At 43.5% G+C, this 22,215-nt stretch overlaps 1 long non-coding RNA gene across 1 annotated transcript in view; it reads right to left on the bottom strand.

Moving 5' to 3' along the window:
* Positions 1-18,758, bottom strand: part of LOC114487692 (uncharacterized) — a 192,854-nt gene extending 174,096 nt beyond the window's left edge. The window contains exons 1-3 of the long non-coding RNA XR_003682962.2: positions 18,682-18,758; positions 17,274-17,392; positions 14,880-14,990 (exon numbers count right to left, since the gene is read on the bottom strand). This is a non-coding gene — a long non-coding RNA (uncharacterized lncRNA). The remainder of the gene's footprint in view (positions 1-14,879; positions 14,991-17,273; positions 17,393-18,681) is intronic.
* Between the last annotated feature and the right edge of the window lie 3,457 nt (positions 18,759-22,215).

Consider the following 22,215-nt stretch of genomic DNA (forward strand, 5'->3'; position numbering starts at 1 on the left):
CCCCTGCATCGGCAGGCGGACTCTCAACCACTGCGCCACCAGGGAAGCCCTCTCTTAATCTTGATGAGCTTCTCTGGTCCCTTTAATCTTGCCTCAGGTGGTTTCTTGGCTGCTCCTCCCTTGATTAGCAACTGTTCAAATCTCCCCTTTGGAACTCAGGTAAGGTCATGGAGGCTGGAGTTTTGCCTACAAGAAATGGGGGACAAAAAAAAAAGGCCTTCCATGCCTGGGAGCCCCACAGGGCTCTGCCCGGTTTCACCAATGCCACTGTCTTTCCTGCCCCTGACTGCTTAAGCTTGACAACAAAAATTAAGCAGTTGATCTAAGAAAGAAATGGAAAATCTTACTCAAGCCAACCTGAAGTTTATAACCCAAGAGACAATCTTTCAGAAAGCTCTGAGGACTTTTCTGCCCATTAGAGGTCAAAGCACAGTTATGTAAGTTTTTGAGACAGAGGGCCGTATAGTAAATGACATGTTATTGACAGTGTATACAATCCAGATCTACACACATACAAAGGAAGCCATGGGTCATGGGTCATCATGGCTCCCTACAAGATTAAGAAGAAAGGTTATCTTGTGACCCTTGATGAGGTTAAGAAGGAATGTTATCTCCGAAGGAGGTCTGGTTAATACAGACACACACAACACACTAAAGGAGAAAGAGGAGGCCCACGTGGGCAAAGAAACATTTTATGTTTAAATTTTTCATCTAGCCATAAAATATGAATTTTGTTTCATCACAGGGTTAAACTATTTCATTGTTACCTATTTATGTGCACACCACGAATCTATGTCCTTTGCTGATTTTTCATATTTGGATATAATTGAGATTTTTATTGAATTGGAAGACTATTTTTGATATTAAAGTGTTTTTCCTACAGTGCCTTTTGCCTTTTCATTTTGTTTAACACATATTTGATTCACAGATACTTGAAGAATAATGTAATGAAATCAAACATTTCCTTCACAATTTCTTCCATTATTTTTATGTTTATCAAGGTTATCCTTGTTTCCTTGTAATTTTTCTAAACTCTGTTTTGAATTTTTATGTAGTAAAACCCAAGGGCATTCTCCTTTACTGGTTTTCTTCTTGCTGTTATGCTCAAAAAAGCCTTTCCTCCTCCCTAGGATCTGATAAAATAATCACACACATTTTCTCATAGTTCTTTTGTGATTTCATTTTATGATTAATTTTTCTTGAATAAATTAAGATGAATAACATTTTATTATAAAAATAGTATCTGTGACATAATATATATCTATTATATGATATTTAGGAAAGATATAAATGGCATATGACTCCAGTCATGAGGTTATTCAAACACTCCTTTAGCATTTTCTATTAAAGAGCATATATTAACTTTTAAAATAATCCATTTGGGGCTTCTTAATGCCCCATGTTAATGTTCAATATTCTCTTTTTTTAAAAATTAATTAATTTTTTTGGCTATGCCCCGTGACTTGTGGGATCTTAGTTCCCCAACCAGGGATTGAACACCGGCCCCCTGCAGTAGAAGCATGGAATCCTAACCACTGAACCTCCAGGGAAGTCCCAATGTTCAGTATTTTTGTTTTGATAGACAAAGCCCTTCCTAAATTTGGTCCTGTGTAAGAAATATCTTTGAGGGCTTCCCTGGTGACGCAGTGGTTGAGAGTCCGCCTGCCAATGCAGGGGACACGGGTTCGCGCCCCGGTGTGGGAGGATCCCACATGCCGCGGAGCGGCTGGGCCCGTGAGCCATGGCCGCTGAGCCTGCGCGTCCGGAGCCTGTGCTCCGCAACAGGAGAGGCCACAACAGCGAGAGGCCCGTGTACCGCAAAAACAAACAAACAAACAAACAAAAACTCTTGGACAATGAGATTTGAAGAGCTTCCTGGTTGGCAAATGCATCCACATTTGGATGTTGGAAGATCAGGACTCTTCCAGACCTTGCTCTGTGTACTTCTTCACCTGGCTGTTCATCTGTATTATTTATAATATCCTTTATAATAAACTGGTAAACAATAAAATAAGCTACAAGGATATATTGTCAGCACAGGGAATATAGCCAATATTTTATGATAACTGTAAATGGAGTACAAACTTTAAAAAATGTGAATCATTATGTTGTACACCTGAAACTTAAATAACATTATAAATCAACTACACCTCAATAAAAAATAAATAAATATACCGGTAAACAACAGTAAATGTTTCCTGAGTCCTGTGAGCCACTCTAGCAAATAATCAAACCTGAGGAAGGGGTCTGGGAAGCTCCAATTTATAACCAGTCAATCAGAAGCACAAGTGACAACCTGGACTTGTGATTGATGTGTGAAGTGGGGGCAATCTTATGGGAATGAGCTCTTAACTTGTGGGATTTGATGCTATCTCCAGGAAGACAGTGTAAGAATTTAATTAAATTTGTAGGAAACCCAGTCAATGTCCGCTGAGGACTGGAGAACTGCTTGGTGGTGTTGGGAAAAACACACATCAGAAGGGCCTCCTTACTTCTCTCACTTCTAGATACGTCTGCATCCATTTTCTGACCTACTTATGCTCCCTGACACTTCAAATCCTTTAAAGATGCTTTTCCTTCCCCCTAGTGCAGGGTTTCTCAGCCTTGGCACAACTGACATTTGGGGCTCGACAGGTGTAGGGCTGTCCGGCACACTGCAGGATGTTAGCACCATCCCTGGCCTCTACTTACTAGATGCCCGTAGCAGCACCCACTCCCCCGGCAAGTTGCAACAACCAAAAATGTCTCTAGACATTGCCTAATGTCTGGGGGGCTTGGGGGTGGGGGATGGAGGAGTTAGTCCCCTGATGAGAACCACTGTCCTACAGCGACTTTCCCTCTAAGGATGTCACCTGCCTATTTCATGCTTACTTATCTTCTGAGATTGGGGTCAAGCCTTACCTCTGCCTAAACTTGTTCTTTGACCTTCCCAGGTAAGCAAGGTATATCACATCCCCACAAACAGGGTGCAGTCTCTCTCTTTCTCTCGTTAAACTGTCTGTGATCTTGGAGACTGTCTCCCCCACTGGACTGTGAACTCCCCAAGTGTCTACATCCTCCAAGCATGGTGCATAAAGAGTGTTTGTAGAGTGTACGCGAAAGTTCTAGCCTATGTACAGCCCCTACGAAATGTCATCGGTCTGCACATAGGAAGTGGGATACAGGGAGTGAGACACTGGAAGCTTCTGGGCCCCACAGGGTGGGTACATTGGCCAGACTCGCCATCCCCAAATTAAAACTTCACATCTCTGCGTATTACCCCCTTGAGAATGTCATGCTGTGGGGATCATAAGTTGCGTTCAGCCACCACCAATAGCCATGCTCACCAAACTCCCGCGACAGAGCAGGGGGTAATAGGTTTTCCCTCCACTGTTGGGTGACCATAAACAGATTGCCTGCCAATCAACCAGGGGAAAAACACCCAGGGAACAGCTCCTTACGGAAGTCACTTGTAAGGCACATCCTTTTTTTAAAAAAAATTTATTTTTAATTGAAGTATAGCTGATTTACAACGCTGTGTAAGTTTCAGGTGTACAGCAAAGGGAATCAGTTTCATATATATATTTTTTTCAGATTCTTTTCCATTATAGGTTATTATAAAATATTGAATATAGTTCCCTGTGCTATACAGTAGGTCTTTGTTGTTTATCTATTTTATACACAGTAGTGTGCATCTGTTCATCCCAAACTCCTAATTTATCCCTCCTCCCCCACTTCCCCTTTGGTAACCATAAGTGTGTTTTCTATGTCTGGAGCACATCCTTTTTACATAGGGCAACGAAACCTTATTGCTACAAGCTTGGTGCAGTGGCACTCCATGAAGTCACATGTTATCAAAGATCCATGGACATTCTTTTCTGTGTCTGGTGCCAGCAATTACCCTGGACCTTACACCAGATCTGGGCCTCCAGAAAGTGGACATTGGTGTTTTGTGGGAGGCAAGTGAGGCCTACAGGTTTACCACTGGAAGATTACAACCTCCTGCCACCTGTGCTGAATGAGTAACTGTCTTAGTTCATGTGGGCTGCTATAACAAAATACCATGGACTGGGGGGCTTATAAACAACTAAAGTGTCTTTCTCACAGTTCGGGAGGTTGGGGAATCCAAGATCAAGGCACCTGCACATTCCATGTCTGGTGAAGACTCCCTTCCTGGTTCATAGACAGCTGCTGTCTTCTCCCTGTGTCCTCACATGGCAGAAGGGGCAAGGGAGCTCTCTAGGGTTTCTTTTAAAGAGCTCTAATCCCTTTCATGAAGGTTCCACCTCCACGACATAATCATCTCCCAAAGGCCTCACTTCCTAACATCACATTGGGGGTTAGATTTTCAGCACATCAATCTGGGGGCGGGGGACACAACTATTCTGTCTATAACAGTAATTATCATGCCCCAAACACCCAGAGAGCAAGCTGCATGTGCTCCTTAAGTTCCAGTATAAAAAGAAACATTTCCAGGACTTCCCTGGTGGTGCAGTGGTTAAGAATCCACCTGCCAATGCAGGGGACACGGGTCTGAGCCCTGGTCTGGGAAGATCCCACATGCCACAGAGCAACTAAGCCCGTGAGCCACAACTACTGAGCCCGTGAGTCACAACTACTGAGCCCGCGTGCCACAACTACTGAAGCCCACGCACCTGCAGCCCGTGCTCTGCAACAAGAGAAGCCACCGCAGTGAGAAGCCCGCACACTGCAATGGAGAGTGCCACTCGCCCCAACTAGAGAAAGCCTGCATGCAGCAACGAAGACCCAACGCAGCCAAAACTAAATTTAAAAAAAAATTTTTTTTTTTAAATTTCTTCCTCAAGTTAATAAAAATATGTTTTCCTTTTTTGCTGTTATTGGAAACCTGAATATCATACTTTCTTTGAGTGGGTAAAAGTGATCTTAAGTGTATGATTAAGAATGGAAAAATAGGAGACAAAAACAGGTATTGACAAGTATTTTTTTGTTGTTTCTATTTTCATTTGTGTAAGAATTTTTAATGCACAACAGGGAAATAAAACATTCATGCAAGTCAAAATATTTGGTGAACAAGTCTATAGTAATCATAAATAAACCAGTTAAGTGACTTCCCTGGTGGTCCAGTGGTTAAGACTCTGTGCTCCCAATGCAGGGGGCCCGAGTTTGATCCCTGGTCGGGAACTAGATCCCACATGCCACAACTAAAGATCCTGCACACTGCAGTGAAGACCTGGTGCAGCCAAATAAATATTTTTTTAATGTTTATTATAAATAAATAAATAAACAAACAAACCAGTTAAGTATTTTCTAGACCATGCCAGCATTAGGATTTTTAAGACTGGTACCTTCCTTCCTTCCTTCCTTCCTTCCTTTCTCTCTCTTTCACTTTCTCTTCCTTTCTTTCTTCTTTCTTTCTTTCATCTTTTTAGTAGTAGATGACATTTATTTAAATTTTAGAGATATAACACATAATTTCAAGGAAATGCCAGACTTTTAGAGAGCAGTTTGCCTGCTTCACAGTATCAATTCCCACTCTTATGACATTAGAGATACATCCATGAAACTATCTGAAAAGCATTCATACAGAATTTTTAACATTACCATTATCAAAGAATAATTAGTAAATACTTCTAATACTAATTAGATCAGAGAAGAATGCATCAAATTTAGTAAAATACGCATTTGATGCTGTTGGTGCCCTACCCAGACAGTATCTACTTGAACAGTGAACATCACGCCCAGCTCCTGTATTAGCTGCCCACGTCTGCCCCCTGTTATGTAGATTACTCTCCTCCAATGAGAGCCACCTTAACCAGGTACATTTCTTATCTGATGACAACTAAATGATGCTTGTAGCACTTTAATTTGATACTAGAGTCCATTCATTCACTTTTTTTAAAAAAAGCAAGTCATCCAGCATGTAAGTACATGTTTTTAATGTACTTCTCTGTTGTTCCTGTGGGTTTGTTATTAAAATGCAATGAGTTGAATGCATTGATATAATTTTTCACTCTGTGCAGAGGCTGGACAATTTTTATTTTTCTAATAAACTGAAGCCCGGTGAGGTTTAGGACAGCGCTTCAAAAGCTGTTATGTGCGTCCAAATCACCTGGGAGTGTTATTCAAATGCAAATGCTGGTAGGTCTGGGATCTGCATTTCTCACAAGCTCCCAGGTGACGCTGACGTTGCTGGTCGGAGGACCACACTTTGAGAGTGAGGGTTTATAATGATCAAAGCCACACAGCTAGTTTGTGCCTCTTGGGATGAGGATCCAGTTCTCCTGACTCTTCCTCTAGTTATCTTTCAAGTATACTGCATGGACTTTAATAAAGTAATCATAAAATGCATCATGCAAACAGACTGCTTTTTGGTTTTTTTTTTAAAGTAAAAGGGGGCACCATTAACAATTACCAGGCATAAGGCAGAACTGTCCAAGGCAAATAGGGACTTATGGTTACCCTGGCTTTAACAGACGTGGAGATTACCTTCCAATGAACAAATGATCAAACATTTATTTTAAATCTACAGGGAAGAAGTTCAGTGCTTTCTCCAAGAGGAAGTCAATCTGGAATATTTTGCAATTGCTAGAGATGTTTGGAAGGGTAAATAAAAAGGGAGGATAAGAGGGATAAATTTAATTTATGTAGTTGTTCAAAAGGCTATTGATAAGGTTCTCCAGTAAATGCTGATAAAGATGAGTCAGCAGAGGATGCAAGGAATGTTTCCTCGTGATAGGAAACTGATTTAGAGCCCAGAAACAAAGGCGAGGGATAAACAGGCACTTATCTACGCTGGGGTGGGTGGCAAACCCACTGCAGCACTGGGGAGAAAGGAGGAGTGGTGGGATTGGCTGTAAGGAGCCAAGAATGTGCACTTGGCTTAAAATAAGGAAATGAATGTATCAAAAAGGCTGTTTCAAGGTGTTGGAGTTTAGGAAGGGGTGAATGGGAAGCTCGAATAAATGCCAGATGAGATAACACCTTAAATAGGACCAGTCTTTTTTACTCAAAGGCAAACTAACTTCAAGGCAAATGCAATTAAAAATAAAATGCTCAGCTTGTCAGCTTGGATGAATATTGGGGGTGAAGTGTGTGACTAAGGGGAATACTCTGCAGAACTTGCAGTGAGATAGCAGAGTTTAAACCAGAGGCTCTCCAATCCAGCTGCCTATCATTGTCGCTTGGGGAGTGTCTGCAAACTACCAAGGCCTAAGTCCCACTTGGATCTGCTGAATCAAAAATCTGAAGAGCATGGGCTCCAGGCAACTGTGTTTGGGAGGAAGAAACCCTCCCCTGGAGATTCTGATGCACAGCCAGGGCTGAATACCAATGAGCTGACTAATAAAAATGATGTAGAAACAAAGGTTAATATTTGTTAACCAAAGAAAAGGGATTTCAGTTAGTTTATGGAGAATAACAGCATGGTGCATGATTCTTTTTTTTAAATTATAATTTATTTATTTTATTTTTGGCTGCGTTGGGTCTTCATTGCTGCACGTGGGCTTTCTCTAGTTGCAGCGAGAGGGGGCTACTCTTCAATGCGGTGCGTGGGCTTCTCATTGCGGTGGCTTCTCTGTTTCGGAGCACAGGCTCTAGGCACGCGGGCTTCAGTAGTTGTGGCTCGCGGGCTCCAGAACGCAGGCTCAGTAATTGTGGCGCATGGGCTCCAGAACGCAGGCTCAGTAATTGTGGCGCGTGGGCTTAGTTGCTCCGCAGCATGTGGGATCTCCCTGGACCAGGGCTCGAACCCGTGTCCCCGGCATTGGCTGGTAGATTTTTAACCACTGCGCCACCAGGGAAGCCCTGGAGCATGATTCTTAATCTTCATTTTTCTTCAACACGTATCAAGAAATAGAATGCACTCTTTGCACATATAACACAAATATACAACTTAACGAATTGGATAAAGTGAACACCTATGAAACCACCATCATGTCAGGAAATGAGATCATTGCCAGCACTCCCAGAAATCCTTCCCGTGCCCCTCCTGATGATTCCAACCCCTTCCTACTCTCCAGAGGTAACAACCATCCTGGCTTTTTAAATAATAAATTCCTCATTTTGCTTTATGGTTTCACCACCTCAGTATGTACCTTTAAATAATATAGTTTCATTTTTACTGCTTTTGAACTGTATATAAATGGAAGATTCCTTTGTGTCTGTCTTCTTTCTTTTTTTTTTGTATTTCGGCTGCGCGCCATGCAGGCTGGTTCCCCGACCAGGGATCTAACCCAGTCCTCTGCAGTGAAAGCGCCGTATCTTAACCACTAGGACACCAGGGAACTCCTGTGTGTCTGTCTTCTTTCATTCAATACTTTTTAAAGATTTATCCATGATGTTGCTTGTGGTCATGCCTTTTCTCAATGCTGTAGAGCAAGGTTCAGAAGACTATGACCCCTGGGCCAAATCTGCGCCACCACCTGTTTTGTAAATAAAGTTTTATTGGAATTGTCCACGGCTGCTCACACACTACAATGGCAGAGTTGAGTAGTTGCAACAATGCCCCTATGGCCCACAAAGCCTTAAGTATTTGCTATCTCTATTTGACCAGCTGAAATGGGGACAGTAATATCCATCTCCAGAGGAAGATCTGTACCTCAATAGGATAGCCAGTCCAACTTACTAACTCAGAAATACCATTACAATCCCTATCATTTGTACTATTTTGTACATCCATTGTACATCCATTACCTTAACTCATCCATTCAAACAATAAACATTTATTTTACCCACATACATGCCAGGTTTTGGGTGGGCACTAGATTGTCAGAAGAACTCTATATAATGATTAGCATTCACTGAGCATTTGCTCTATGCCATTATGTTAACCATTCTGCCTATATTTTCTTCTTAGCCTTCCTATGGCAGACACCATTATATCTCCACCAAATGTTCATGCTCCCCATTCCATAGTTTAAGGTTGTTGCTGTTCCCAACAAAGTAGGACATCTCCCAGTCACCGTTATAGTTAGAGGCACCAAATAATCAAGTTCTAGCCATGGAGCGTTGAGTGGAAGCAATGTGCACCTTTTCTTTTCCTGGTCCATAAGAGCTTCCCACTTTTGGGAGGGGCTCGTTTGTTCTATTTCTTCTTCCTCTTCCTTGAAGCAAAAAGTGCTAAAACCCAAGGGGATGGTAACCACAAGAGAGAAGGATCTTAGTGTGGTAGCCAACCTCCAATATGGTTCCCAGTGATCCTCACCTCCAGGTATTCATACCCATATATTCACCTCTTCAACTGAATAGGACTGAGTTATGTAATCCATAGGATTTAATGGAAATGATGACTTATGAGATTAAATCATAAAAGACATTGTAGTTTCTGTCTTGCTTTATCTTGGAGCACTCCTCTGGGGGAAGCCAATGCCATGCTGTAAGGACACTCAAGCAGCCCCGTGGAGAGGTCCATGTGATAAGGAACTAAGACTTCTTACCAACAACCAGCATCAACTTGACAGTCACGTGAGTGTACCATCTTGGAAGCAGATCCTATAGTCCCAGTCAAGGTTTCAGATGATTGCAACCCTGGCCAGTATCTTGAATACAAGATATAGTATTCATGAGAGACTCTATCCGTAACCATTCATCTAAGGCAGTCTCAAATTCCTGACCCTGTGAAACTATGTGACATAACAAATGTTTTCATTGGGTAATTTGTTACACAGCAATAGATAACTAATACAACTGGGTCCCTGAATGATTACAAGGAGAACTACCACTGACTATGAATGCAGGAATTGAATGAGTGATACATACGTCTAGAGCATTAAGCCACTAAATATTTGGGGTTTATGCTACACTGAATAACAACTATTACAATATTATTAATTTAAATTTGATTCTTATCTACTACTTTGTATGAGAGACCCACATGACAACAAAGGTCAGGACATAATAATATTTGAATTGTATGCATTTGTTTGTACTTATATAACAGTTGTTTTTAAAATTTGTTTTGTAATGGAAATGTTTTTTCCAATAAGCCCTTTTCAAAGCCCCCAGTATAAATCAAATAATATCTGAGCTTGTTCAAATTGGAACAGTGTTGAACTAGTGACCATTTTACATCTTCTGTCTATCCCAGCCTTCAACTCACACTCACTTCTTCAAGTTACTTTAAACATAACAGCATTTCCAAAAAGGAAGACATGGCTTGAGGATTGCAGGTCCATTGAATTTGAAATTAGGGACATTTTGTAATGGAAACAGTCCTTGAAAGGATTAGTTCCCCCCCTCTTTCTCTCTCCCTCCTGTCCTCTATCTTTCCTTCCATCCTTCCTGCCCTCCCTCTTTCTCCCCAGCTAGTAAATTATCCTGAAATAATTTGCACAAAGTAAGTAGGCATGTGTGATGATGAATTCCAAGAAATGTCATTTGATTGGGGAAAAAAAACAAGCTCAATCAAAGTAGATAAAATTTTGGAGAGTCAGAGTGAACTCTGAATGTTAGAAAGAGACCCAAGTTACACAGCTCCCATCGGTGTGTGTGAACCTTCTGTCTCTGGTCAGCTCAGCAGTTAAAATCCAGTTCTTCTTGAAATACTTTGATGTTCTAAGACTTTCTTTCTTCCATAGGAAAAGGCAAAGGTGATTCCAGTTGAAGCTGAAAAGTGGCAATGAGCTTGATGTTTAACTGCTCCCAGTTCACTTTCCAGGCAACTCTAGAAGAACATTTTTTTTTTCGGTACGCGGGCCTCTCACCGCTGTGGCCTCTCGCGTTGCGGAGCACAGGCTCCAGACGCACAGGCCCAGCGGCCATGGCTCACGGGCCCAGCCGCTCCGTGGCATGTGGGATCTTCCCGGCCCGGGGCACGAACCTGTGTTCCCTGCATCAGCAGGCGGACTCTCAACCACTGCGCCACCAGGGAAGCCCAGAACATATTTTTTTATATTTTAATAATACACTTTAAAAGGGCAAAAAGGACCCCTTTTTTTATGTTCAAGAAGAATTAACAAGTATGGCTTCATCTCTTCCCTTAGGAAAGTTTCTGAAGGCAAGTAAGAGGAGGTGTTACCATGTGAAGTAGATCCTGCTGTCAAACCCAGAGGGTTCAACAGTCTGGGAATAAAGCTTGCCTGAAGGAAGTAATCCACGCAGTTTTCAATGGTAATGACTTAACACCATTTTCCTTTTTATTTACAATCACATGGGTACATTTAAGAAGCAAGAGTTGCAAGGTTGAAAATTTATCCACATTCTGCCTCATTTAGGATGCTTTTGGCTGCAGACTTTCTCTAGTTGACACAAGCGAGGCTACTCCTTGTTGCGGTGCGCGGGCTTCTCATTGCGGTGGCTTCTCTTGTTGCACAGCACAGGTATAGGCGTGTGGGTTTCAGCAGTTGTGGTGCGTGGGCTCAGCAGTTGTGGCTCATGGGCTCTAGAGTGCAGGCTCAGTAGTTGTGGTGCACGGGCTTAGTTGCTCTGCGGCATGTGGGATCTTCACGGACCAGGGCTCGAACTTGTGTCCCCTGCATCGGCAGGCGGATTCTTAACCACTGCACCACCAGGGAAGCCCTCAAATAGCTTTAACTTAGGGAATTCCTCTCACATACCAAGAAATGTGGAGGTAGGGTGGTCATTTCAGGAGTCCAACAGCATCATCAAGAACCCAGTTTCCAGGACTTACCTGGCTGTCCAGTGGTTAAGACTCTGTGCTTCCACTGCAGGGGGCATGGGTTCAATCCATGCCCACATGGCATGACCAAAAAAAAAAAAAGAGAACCCAGTTTCCTTCTAGTTTCCTACCCTACCATCACAGTGTGCCTGTTAGTCCTCAGCTAGCCACCTCTCCAGGTCCCAAGTTGCCTGCCACAGTTCCAGTTATTACCTACATTAGAACAGAGACTTTCTCCCCTGTGTGTCTCTCCTCTTCAATGAGGAAAATCTTCCCAGATGCCCCCCAGGAGATGTCCCAACATTTCATGGACAGAGGTGTTGCACAAGCCCATGCTGAAACAAATCACTGACAAGGGAATGGGGCACAGTGACCAGTTTGGACTAATCAGTATTTGCTTCTGAGTTGTGGAGGAGAGAACTACTTTCCTGGAACAAATGACTGTCCAGAAAGAAGGACACCTAAACTCAGGGCAACCAGCAGTGTGTGCTGTACACTACAACCCGGTGTGCAAAACATAAGCTTTCTCATTTGTCTATAAATATCTTGCTCTTGAGATATGGCAGAGGTGGAAAAATCTTAACTTCCAATTAAGGTAACTTGGTCACTTCTAGTTCAGAACAGGCTCTCTCAAGTTGGCTCAATTTCTTTTGGATAAATCGTTAATCCAATTTAAGGTTCAAATTCACTACCAGAAAAAAAAGGGTTGGGGGGGACTGCCCTGGCGGTCCAGTGGTTAAGACTCCGTGCTTGCACTGCAGGGGGCGTGGGTTCGATCCCAGGTCAGGGAACTAAGATCCCGCATGATCTGCGGCATGGCCAAAGGAAAAAAAAAAAAAATTCACTTGCTTTCTTTGTCCTTATTGGCGATGGTGGAAGGGACGGCTGGGTATTCCCAGGCACCAGAGAATTGACAAGAGTCTCAAGACACCAGCACAGGCCCTCGTGGCACAGGTACACCAAACCCCCAACGGTATAAATACAGCCTCCCCACTGTGGTGCAGGGCTCCCTATGACTTTTCACCCCAGAGTGCCAAGTGGGGATTGTGGCCCAACCACCACTGCTCTAGTATTTCCTCCAAGTGCCTCTAGCTGTTGCTAATCCACATCCTCCACACAGGAGTCTTGATCCAGAGGGAGGGAGATGGAACACACTTATCTATCCCCATGTCCTTCCTCTTTTCCGCTACTTTTAGGTCCACACCTCCAGACTAGAAAGAAGGCATTTGCTCCACCTCTCCCTACCTGTTCAGAACTCCTCATGCATCACATCCTCCTTCTCCCCTATCCTACGACTTCCCTTGTGCCAGCAGGGGTTTTCATCCCTCCTCTTTCCTGGGAACATGAATCTCATGAGTGAGCCTTAATAGAGAAAACTGTTCCCCTTAAGAGGAAAAATGACTGAGATCACTGAAAGAGGAAAAACACTTCTGCTTGCAAAACAGCATTTGTTGCTATGTATATTTTAAAAATATTATCCCTGATGCATCACTTACCAATTGTTTATGTCAAATGCATGTTTTTCAGTTTGAAACAGGCAAAGTTTTGTTAAAGACAATCACTTTCACAAACGTACTTATTTATGATGAGCATTTAGAGCAGTGACTCAGAAGCCAGGGATTCATTCACATAGTTCTTGTCTGCCTGGTAGCAATGTATTCTATTCATTAGATTAGTTTAGTGGGATATTATGATAGATGTCCCTTATTGAGCACCTACTATGCACCCAAAATTTTACATCTATTAATTCAACAATCTTAATTCTAACCCTTTACCCATAAGGTAGTAATTATCATTTCCATCTTACATCTTACTAAAGCTCAGAGAGGTTAAGTAACTTTCCCAAAGTCACACAGTGCTGAATTCAGAATTTAAGTCCAAGTCTTCTGACTCCCAAATCTGAGTCCTTTCCTCCCCCGTGGAAGCTGCGGTGACAGTATAGCAGGGTTAAGAGTTTGAATCTGACCAACCTGGATTCCAGTTCCAAGTGGACAATTATTGTGTGCATTTGAACAAGTCATGTAACCACCTTAATCCCCAATTTTCTCATCTCTAAAAGGAGGTAATAATAGTTCATACCTCGTATGGATGTTGTAAAGATCGAATGAGATAAAATACCATATACATCAGAGTTTAGGGCAGCATGCAGGGGGTACTCCATAATTAATTTTGGCTATTATTCTTGTTGTTATATTATAGTACTGCATCTCCCAAGGGCCCTCATACTAAAAAGAACTTAGAGAGAACCTGTTTCTATTGCAAAATTTTGCAAATGAGAAACCGAGACCTTAAAATTTATTTCACCATATTAACATGTATATGTGTATACATACATATATATAATTATATATATATGTAAAATCTTTGTCTCCAAAAACCTATGACACATATGTATATCACATCCTTTCGAGACAAAAAGTTCATTGTTCCTTCAAAGACAAGTTCAAAAATATATGGATTCTGGGCTTCCCTGGCGGCGCAGTGGTTAAAAATCTGCCTGCCAGTGCAGGGGACACAGGTTCGATCCCTGGTCCAGAAAGATCCCAAATGCCACAGAGCAACTAAGCCCGTGTACCACAACTACTGAGCCTGCGCTCTAGAGCCCGCGTGCCACAACTACCGAGCCCATGTGTCACAAATACCAAAGCCCGCGTGCCTAGAGCCCGTGCTCCACAGCAAGAGAAGACACCGCAATGAGAAGCCCGTGCACCGTAACGAAGAGTAGCCCCCGCTCGCCGCAACTAGAGAAAGCCCGGGCAGAGCAACGAAGACCCAATGCAGCCAAAAATAAATAACTTAATTAATTAAAAAAAATATATATCTATATATATATGGATTCTGACTGGGTTTCTCTTCAATCCATTGGTTTGGGGGTGTCTGATGAACCTGTGGGGTCAGAAAATTTGAAGATGCCATGGGGGGGAAAAGCATTCATGGGTGTGGGCAAAGCAATAAAAGGAAACTCTAGAAGGCAACTAAGAGGGTCATGAAGGAAAACTGCCAGAGACCATGAACAGTTCATCTATCAGCAGAAGAAATCAGCTCATAATTCAAAAAACAAATAAAAATTGGACCATAATGAGGCCCAATTAACTCATCCTTCAAACACATTCTCTGTAGTGGACATCTGTTGTTTTGGCTGCCTTTCTAGTAATTACAGACCAGTTTCTCTTCAGAGGAACTATATGGCTTCCATCAACTTGTTTGGGGGGTGACCCCATCCCTAGCTCCAGGACCCCATGGATTTAAACCAATCAGCTAATTTCATCCCCCAAACCACAGTTCAGACAGGCACATAACCTACCAGAGCCCATGAGACTTGAAGGTGTGTGTCTGGGAGAGAAGCAGCTTTTGCTCTTCCTCTGAGTATGTCACAGCCATCTCGTCAACATGCAGAGGCCGACTAATGATGGAGCTGACATAGAGAGGAAGACAGAGTCAGGATATTTGCACTGATTGAGCCTGAATGTATCAATAGAATACTTCTGGAACTTCTCAGTACTGTGAGCCTATACTGACCTCCCTGCACAGGACATATTTCATTTACCCAACCCAGTGAGAAGTAGGGTATTACCCCTTTTCTCCAGAAAACCCAGGGCTCAGATAAATTAAGAGAATTCCCTGGGCTTCCCTGGTGGCACAGTGGTTGAGAGTCCACCTGCCGATGCAGGGGACACGGGTTCGTGCCCCGGTCCGGGAAGATCCCACATGCCGCGGAGCAGCTAGGCCCGTGAGCCATGGCCACTGAGCCTGCACGTCCGGAGCCTGTGCTCCACAACGGGAGAGACCTACAACAGTGAGAGGCCAGCGTACAGAAAAAAAAAAAAAAAGAGAGAATTCCCTAGCGTCACAGAAGCCAGGGCACCCAGGCAGCGAGCAGCAGGGTAAGGGAACCCAGGAGAACTGCTCTGCCAAGTGGCTTGTAGTCTCAGGTTTTATGGTAATGGGGTTAGTTTCCAGGTTGTCTCTAGCCAATCATCTTGCTTGGCCCATAGTCTGACTCAGGGTCCTTCCTGGTGGTGCAAGCATCATCTCTCAGCCAAGATGGATTCCAGTGCAAAGGATTCTGGGAGGTGGGAAGACACATGGGCTGGCGTCTCCTCCCTCCTTTGGCCCCTCCCGAATTCTCCCACTTAGTTTTCGGTGGCAGCACCGTGTTCCTTATCAAGACCTCCTGCTGTGAGACAACTCAGGCAAGTGGTTATCATCGTGCCTGGCCAAGGCAGGTGATTTCAGTCAACGGTTCCCTAACAGGTGGATTGATTTCCAGCATAAATAGTATTTCTGAATATTCACAATCCCTTTGAGCAGATAGATATTACCCATTGTGGGCAAGGGTACAGGAAAATGACCACCTCATATTGTACTGCTCAAAATGCTGGAGAAGCAGCATGCATGGCACAGTGGTTAGGAGCTAGGACTCCAAAGCCAGCCCTAGCACTTACTAGCTTAGTGACCTGGGCAACTGCTGCTGACTCAGCTTCATCATCTGTAAAATGGGGATGATAATAATAGTAGCTACTGCATATCATCATCATCAGGATGTTCGTAGAATAGTGCCCGGCACATAGTAAGCACTACGTAGATATTTGTTGAAAAAATGTCGATACCACCTTTAAGGATGGGATTTTTAAAATGTGCATCAAAAGCTCTGACCCACCAATTCCACGTCTAAGAATTTTTCCCAAAGAGATCATCATGGGTGTGTGCAAAGATTTATCTTCAAGAAAGCTCATTGAAATAATGTGACCATCAATAGGGGGCTGGCTAAATAAACAGTAGTAGAGGACAGTCACATTTTATGCAAGGGATTGTTTTGCTGGAGATCTTGCAGAATGCAAAACTCACATTATGCAAGATTAAATTCCCTACCAAAGATAAATGCAAAGCAGGATTTACATTCTTTCAAATTTTGCACATAAAGCAAATTTTAATTAATATTTTATATCCTACTATTTCTGTGTAATTCAAATTTGCATTAAATGTAACCTACTGTATATTTATTATGGAGCCACACAAAAATTTATGTTACAGAAGAACAAGCAATGGCTGAGCAAGACAGCCATGATACATCAATTTTTAGAAGTGTGACCCCATTTTCATCAGATAGGCATTATTTTTTTAATTAATTAATTTATTTTTATTTATTTTTGGCTGCACTGGGTCTTTGTTGCAGCGCGCGGGCTTTCTCTAGTTGCGGTGAGCAGGGGCTACTCTTCTTTGCGGTGCGCAGGTTTCTCATTGCAGTGTCTTCTCTTGTTGCAGAGCACGGGCTCTAGGCACGCGGGCTTCAGTAGTTGCAGCACGCAGGCTCAGTAGCTGTGAGGCACGGGCTTGGTTGCTCCGTGACATGTGGGATCTTCCCGGACCAGGGCTCAAACCCATGTCCCCTGCATTGGCAGGCGGATTCTTAACCACTGTGCCACCAGCAAAGTCCCTAGACATTTTTTAAATGCTGGGAAACTACACATCAAAATTTAAAGTGTGCTGGCAGCTTTACTGGTAATTTTTGTTTTCTTCTTTTTATTTACCTACATTTTCTAAATATTCTCTGGGGATCATGCATTATTTTTGTAATAAGAAATAATAAATGGAACTTTTAAGGAATAAATGTATCATTCATACTAACCTAATTTTGAAAAAGTTTACAGAAGTATCTATGCAGACAAATAGTTTCATAAAAGAAAATAGTTCCAACCTGTTCAGTGATGTCTACAGTGAACTGGAAATGTGTTCTTCTCTATTATTTGGTCCCAAGGATAGGTCTGGACAGGAAATAGCAGAGTTGACCAGAGCTCAAACTGAGGTTCCGTCGACCTAATCCAGAACAAATTAAATCAAATTGTGTTTCAAAATGCATCAAAGAACACTTAAAAAAAAATTTTTTATTTTATATTGGAGTATAGTTGATTTACAATGTTGTGTTAGTTTCAGGTATACAGCACAGTGATTCAGTTATACATATATCAATAAATATATCTATTCTTTTTCAAATTATTTTCCCATTTAGGTTATTACAGAATATTTAGTAGAGTTACCTGTGCTATACAGTAGGTCCTTGTTGGTTATCTATTTTAAATATAGTAGTGTATATGTCAATACCAACTCCCAATTTATCCCTCCACCCCCCTGCAAAGGACACTTTAGAAGCCAGATTACACTGGATCACTTGCTCAATATGTCTATGTGTGCTTCTTTTCGAGATTTGGCCATATCGCTTAAACAAAAAAAAGTGTGCTGTTTTGGAGACTCAAAAAAGAGCAAAGGACACTAAAGAGCCTTCTCTGAGCTGCTTCTCTGAGCAGAGCTGGCATGCTCCATGCAAAGCAGAAAGGAAGAGGAAGCTGCAACTCTTCATCACTTGCTCCTTTCCAGGGAAAGGTACATGGGGTTGTGGGATGGTCTCTAAGGGACCCCAGGGAAGCAACGGTTCTACACAACAGCCCAGAGCAGGCTGTGGCCTCCTAAACCTTCCATCCCACAGTTGGTAAATAGTGGGTGTTAGTGTTCATTTGAGACCTTACAGGCCTTATCTCTCCCCTCACCAGGGATTCTGAACCCTCTTTAAGTTTTTGTTCATTTTTCACTTTGAACAAACACTCTGACAATCCATGGGAACGTGAGCTATGGAACCTTCAGCAAGTTACTCAAGCCTTCTGTGCCTCATCCTTCATTTCCTCATCTGTAAAATGGAGACAATAATAACAGCACCTATGTAGTTTTTTTTTTTTTTTTTTTGAGCAAGAGATAGCACATTCATTGTTGTACCAATCACAGCCTTTTGTATATCACCACTAAGTAGACAAAAATCATTAAGCATGCAAGCCAAAGGTGGTCATATATATAGTAACGCCGAGACTTTAAATGTTTCATCTTGATTTATATGGTTTCACTTCTGAAATTTAAAAGTGACCTTGCCGAATAAAATCTCAATGTTTCTTCAATCTAGAAACCTGCCCAGGATTTTTGATCCTAGACTAGTTCCACTTAACCTGAGCCAAAGAGAACAGTTTGTTTATTTTGATGTTGAACACGGGGATATGTTACAGGATCTGGGGTTAGGGACAAAATCTTCAACAGGTATAAGTGTTGAGGGAGAAAAATACCTCTAAGCATATAAGGAAGGACGTTTCTTTTCCTGTCTCCTGAGTTCTTTGCAGGATGCGCTGGAACTCAGCAGGTGTAGACCTGCCCTCTAGTGTTTGTAAGATCATATGTTAATAACAAATAACGTCTATATCTACACATTTCCCACTTTAGAGGATTCCTTGTGTTTTTAATGTGATGCTGTGGTGGTGTCAAGGTCCAGTAAGGATAGTAATAATCATTACAAATTGATTACAGCACTGGGCAAGAGATAGCACATTCACTGTTGCACCAATCATAGCCTTATGTGTATCACCACTAAGTAGACAAAAATCATTAAGCATGCAAACCAAAGGTGGTCATATACATAGTAACTCCGAGACTCGAAATGTTTCATCTTGATTTTTATGGTTTCACTTCTGAAATTTAAAAGTGACCTTGCCGAATAAAATCTCAATGTTTCTTCAATCTAGAAACCTGCCCAGGATTTTTGATCCTAGACTAGTTCCACTTAACCTGAGCCAAAGAGAACAGTTTGTTTATTTTGATGTTGAACACGGGGATATGTTACAGGATCTGGGGTTAGGGACAAAATCTTCAACAGGTATAAGTGTTGAGGGAGAAAAATACCTCTAAGCATATAAGGAAGGACGTTTCTTTTCCTGTCTCCTGAGTTCTTTGCAGGATGCGCTGGAACTCAGCAGGTGTAGACCTGCCCTCTAGTGGATCTGGGTGCGCGACGATTTAGGTTCAACGTCTGCTGTGTCTGGCTTGACAAGAATTATTCAACTCAATCGTCCATCAAAAGTGACCTGTTGGGGGTCTGGGTTAGGTGCTGAGCAAGTGAAAAGTTCAAGTGGCAAACGAGACCCTGCGGCTGAAGGTAATGCCCGTTCTTCAGCTTCCATCTGGGGACGCGAGGCTTTTAATTGTTCCAGCCTCTCGAGTTGCACACTTGAACGGATGCGAAGCCCTCCCCTGAGCTCTCGGAGCTGGTCTTCGCTCTCTGCACGCCGGCGCTGAGGCAAACCCCCATCGGGCTGGAACTTTGGGAAGTGGCCCCGCGGGGACCCGCCCCGCGGTCAGCGCAGAGCAGCCGTGACGGGCCTGCAAGTGAGGCCGCGGAGCCCTCGCGTCGCCTGCCCAAACTGTGACGGCCGCCCAGCGGGAGCGGCTTCCCCCCGCATCGTCGGGGCGCTCAGACACCTCGGGGTCCCAAAACATGGCTGCGCCTGCCAGCTCGGTCCCGCCCCGCCTGCCAGCTCGGTCCCGCCCCGCGGCTGCCTCCTGAGGACGCGCGGCCGGCGCCGGAGCTGGCGGCTCTCCCACGCTTGCGCCCGGCGGGTGCGTAGAAACGCGGGGCACGTCTCCGGGGTGGCCAAGGGGCGGCCGCAGGGCAGGTGGGGCGGGGCGGGCGCCGGGCGGGCGCCCCGGGAGGGCGCCCCCAGCGGAAGCCCCCGCCTATTCAGTTTTGTTGTGGAAATCTCTTAGAACAGTGCTTAGCACAGAACAAACGCTCGAGGTATGTTATCTATTACGCAGCAGACGAGGAAACCTGGGCTGAGACAGATGTGTTAACGTGCCATGGTAAAAACAGCAAGTGTTGGAGCCAAGGTTTGCTTGGGTTTCCTCAAGATTCTCAGATCTTAAAGTTTGATTTGGGTCTTTTATAATACCTCCTATGTCTCTCCTTAACACGCTCATGCTTTCCTCTCCCTTCTGGAGCATGTGGTATGCATTTCTAATAGCTGTTTTAATGTCCTTGTCTACAAATCATCTCTGACATTTCTGGATCTGTTCCTATTGATTGATTTTTCTCCTCATTATAACTCATAGTTTCCTGCTTCTTTGTATGCCTGGTAATTTTTTATTGGATGTCAGACATTGTGAATGTTACATTGTTGAGTGCTGAAGGTTTTTTTGTTTTGTTTTGTTTTGTATTCTTTCAAATATTTGGAGGTTTTGTTTTAGGTTGTAGTTAAGTTAGTGGAAATAATTTGAACCTTTTGAGGCCTGCTTTTAAGATTGCTAGGCAGGTCCAGAACAGCCTTAGTCTAGGGCTAATTTGGGCACGACCAAGGCAATATCTTTCTCAGGATTCTGCTCCATATCCCGCATGTTAGGAGTTCTTTCCTTTCTGGTTGGTGATATTAGAGAGGGGGAAATTTCCCCCCATCCCTCTTTTTTTTTTTTTTTTTGTGGTACGCGGGCCTCTCGCTGTTGTGGCCTCTCCCGTTGCGGAGCACAGGCTCCGGACACGCAAGCCCAGCGGCCATGGCTCACGGGCCCAGCCGCTCCGCGGCATGTGGGATCTTCCTGGACCGGGGCACGAACCCGTGTCCCCTGCATCGGCAGGCGGACTCTCAACCATTGCGCCACCAGGGAAGCCCGACCCTATCCCTCTTGAGTTCTTGTGGCTGGACATAATAAAACGGACACAAGACAGATTAATAGGAAAAAAATTTTTTTAATTCATGCATATGGAGCCCCTATAGAAATGGGACCTAGGAAGTGACCAAAGCAGGCAGCTTTTATACTTTTTAGACAAAGGAACAATACATTTGCGAGGAATTGACAGAACAAAGAAACTGAAGAATCTAAACAGAGTTTGGGCTTGGGATAGTAAATTGAAGAAGAAAAGGTTTTGTCTATACAGGCTTCTTGGCCTGATAATTCCCTACCTGTGGAGATAAGAGTGTCCTTCTACATCCAGATGCAGGGAGGGCACCTTTCACATGAGGGCTTTATTTCCTGCTTTCAGGGAGACATGGAGGAGGGTCAAAGGGTCCCATTGCATCAGCTGTTTCTTATGTAATTCAAAAAATCAATATGCCATTGAGGCATATTTTAGGTGGCCTGCCCTGGGCCCCAACAGTGAGAACACAGATAATTCCCGACACGTGTAAGCTCCGCCTGATTCTTCTTGGTGGTCTTTCCTTGGCTTTGGGGAACCTCACGCGTATGCTCTGCTCAGCACTCAGCTGCAGATTTGAGGGGGACCCTCTGCAGATCTCCAATCCTCTCTCCATAGAGAGAATTTGCTCCCATTGCCCAGGCCCTTAAGCAGGATCTTGAACTTATGCAGTCTTCAGTAAGTAGTTGCTCAATGAATGACTACTGTCCTGCTCTCTGTAAGTTAAGCAAACTTGGGTTGGGGCTTAGCATTTGCCTTCTAGAAAATATCCCACAAGTGGTTTGCAAACCAAGGGCAGATTCTCCACTAACAGCAAGCTCATTCTTCCAGGAGAGAGTAAGCTGGAGATGAACATTGTCTTGGGACTCAGAGCCACCTGCTGACATCAGTGACGGAGTTGCAGGACAGAGAGATCCAGGGTCTAGAGCTGCATCACCCAATACAGGAGCCAGTGAGTACATGTGGCTATTGAACATTTGAAACATGGCTAGTCTGCAGAAACAGACTCACAGACATAGAGAACAGACTTGTGGTTGCCAAGGGGAAGGGAAGCCAGGGAAGGGATGGACTGGGAGTCTGGTGTTAGTAGATGCAAACTATTACATATAGAATGGATGGACAACAAGGTCCTACTGCATAG

This window comes from Physeter macrocephalus, chromosome 14 (genome assembly GCF_002837175.3).
Source record: "Physeter macrocephalus isolate SW-GA chromosome 14, ASM283717v5, whole genome shotgun sequence".
NCBI classification, from domain to species: domain Eukaryota; kingdom Metazoa; phylum Chordata; class Mammalia; order Artiodactyla; family Physeteridae; genus Physeter; species Physeter macrocephalus.